General features: G+C 42.6%; 1 long non-coding RNA gene across 1 annotated transcript; it reads left to right on the forward strand.

The window, feature by feature from the left end:
- Positions 1 to 625: 625 nt before the first annotated feature.
- On the forward strand, positions 626 to 2,098 carry LOC142498563 (uncharacterized). Its single transcript, XR_012802477.1, has 3 exons — positions 626 to 725; positions 1,525 to 1,570; positions 1,720 to 2,098. It is a non-coding gene; the product is annotated as an uncharacterized LOC142498563 (long non-coding RNA).
- Positions 2,099 to 2,642: the final 544 nt, after the last annotated feature.

A 2,642-nucleotide genomic window follows, 5' to 3' on the forward strand; every position in this document is an offset into this window, starting at 1 on the left:
TTAGAAAAGGGGAGGCAGATTTTGCCAACTAAAATTTCAAAAGTGGGTGGCTTGGGGGACAATTTAACAGTGTAAATTGTAAGGTGTCTGCAATATAAAATAACACCCCTCCTCCTCTCTTTGACCTATCTCTCCTAGAAATGGAGTATCCCTGAATGGTGATATTTGCATTAGGGGTTTTAGGTGTTAGCCAAGTTTCTGTAAGAATGACGGCTTTGGGTTTATGCATAAGGCACCATGCTCTTAGTTCATCCAGTTTGGGCAGCAGGCTCCGGATATTTATATGGACGACAGATAGCCCTTTTTGGAATTTAAAGGTGGAATTCTCAAGGGTATGGGACAGAGTTGAAATGGTAGGACCTGGGTTAGGTTCAATATCACCTGCTAAAGAGAGTAATAGTATGAGTAGAAAATTGGGTAATTGTTTGCAAGTTGTAAATTTGTGATGTTTGCCATTTGAGTGAGAGGTGGTTGGTATGCTGGTTTTTAGAGTTCTCCACCAACATTCAGTAGATAGTGCAAGGCTTTTGAGTAGTCCAGGGTGTATGGTAATATTGGGTGTGGACCAGGAGGGAGGAGCTTGTAGTGGATAGAGGGAGTAACATCTCCATGAGGACAGGAGAAAGAAAGAAGTTAAGATACATAGCAGATTCCTTATGACAGAGGCAGGCAGTGCTGCATGGAGCTATTGTGAGCAAAGTGAGTGTGTGCAGGCTAAACAGCAGGTATGTGCCTGTTCCTTGTCAAATGTTTTGCTGCATTGTAATGCTAGGTCAATTCAGGGTTTCAGTGGACTGAGTGGGTGTGGGAGGTAATTTTGTGCAGTCAGTTTTGGGAGAGGCTGAAGTAAAATAAGTTGTAAAGAGGTGGGGGGTTAAAATATGCAGGCTAACAAGCATGGGATCATAGTGTGGTCATATACGCTCACCATTTTTTGCCTTGAGTAAGAGAGTTTGCAGAAAGATGAAGTCCCCAGTCACCTCTAGTCAAACTATAGTCTAACTATATATTGTCACTTAAAATGATCACTTTAAAAGCCTCACTCTTAAGATGCCAATGCTACCCTGCCAATGCAGGGGGATATTTGTTTTATACATCTAAAGCAGTCACATGACCCTCCCCCCGCCACCATAAATCAGCTTGTTCCAGTTGGTCAATTAGCAGCACACAGTTAAGAGGGGAAAAAAAATCCACCTTTTGATATTCAAACATACAAAGAGAGATCAATAGTACAAGCCGGGTGGGTAATTCTTTTAAAACAGGACTTGCAGATCAGGGACATACCTGTGGAGAGAATGCAATTAGATCCATGTCATATCAGCTGAGGTTAAAGGTCTTGCATGAAGAAAAGTAGATATATAAACTATAGTCTAACTATATATTGTCACTTAAATGATCACTTTAAATGCATCACTCTTAAGATGCTAATGCTACCCTGCCAATGCAGAGTGGGGATATTTTATTATATTGGGGTTTGAGGCCATTATTTTGTATTTTTTTGACTGTGCTGTTGTTGCCTTCGAGGACAAAGACGGTCATGAAGATGAGGACAGCCTTCATCCTTGCAAGGGTAAGTGCCAGTTTAATTTTAGTTATGCTGCTGATTTATGTTTTATTTTAAATATCCATATCTGGATAATAGTAAGTTTGCCCATTACTGTACTGTATGTATGGGGGTGGTGTATTTATTTGAATGTATAGCATTTTTTTAATGTACAGGATTGATACAGCAGGCTGGCGGACACCCCTGGACACCTGCAGGAACCACCCGAGGACACCCATGGGAACCCATCAAGGACCCACAGACACCCGTGTGAACCACAGGAGGCCCCCGGACACCTGTAGGTACCCCGTGAGGAATTCCAGACACCCACGTGGACCACATGGAGGCCCTCGGACATCTGCGGGAACAACATGGAGGCCCCCAGACACCCATGGGAACCACTTGAGGACCCCTAGACCACCCGTCTGGACCACCTGAAGGCCCCCAGACACCCGTGAACACAACCTGGAGGCCACGGACACCTATGGGTCCCACCTGGAGACAGAGAGATGGATGTAGCTCTGGGCTCCTTTGTGTTGTTTTTTGTAGTATACAGTGCCACACTTGAGAAAGGTCCTATTCCATGACCGAAATGTCGGATTGGGTGATTAATCTTTTCTATTCAGATGCCCAATACACATTTTCATGATTACTGAACCGAGTGCAGTCTTTCTTTACTGGACAAGAGAATGGTAATGTTGTATATATATATATTATATTATATATAAATATATATATTATATATATATATATATATATATATATATATATATATATATATATATATATATATATATATATATATATTTCACTGTCGTATTGGATGTAGCTCTGGGCTCCCTTTGTGTTTTGTTTTTTTAGTATACAGTGCCACATTCAGTAGCAATCCTTTTGACACTTATATACAGTGGTCGACAGTCGCCAGGAGCGACCCGAAATTGCCCGCTAGCGATTGTCCCAAGCAGTGCATGTGCTGCTGTTTAATTTTCCCTGCTCAATCTGAAAAAATAGCCGGGGGTGCGTCCATGTTGCAGCTGGGAAACTGCCCCGCCTCCGGCTCTCTGAACAGAGCTTTCCCTCTTCACACTCGCTCCCTCTC

The sequence above is a fragment of the Ascaphus truei genome, chromosome 7 (genome assembly GCF_040206685.1).
Source record: "Ascaphus truei isolate aAscTru1 chromosome 7, aAscTru1.hap1, whole genome shotgun sequence".
Classification (NCBI taxonomy): domain Eukaryota; kingdom Metazoa; phylum Chordata; class Amphibia; order Anura; family Ascaphidae; genus Ascaphus; species Ascaphus truei.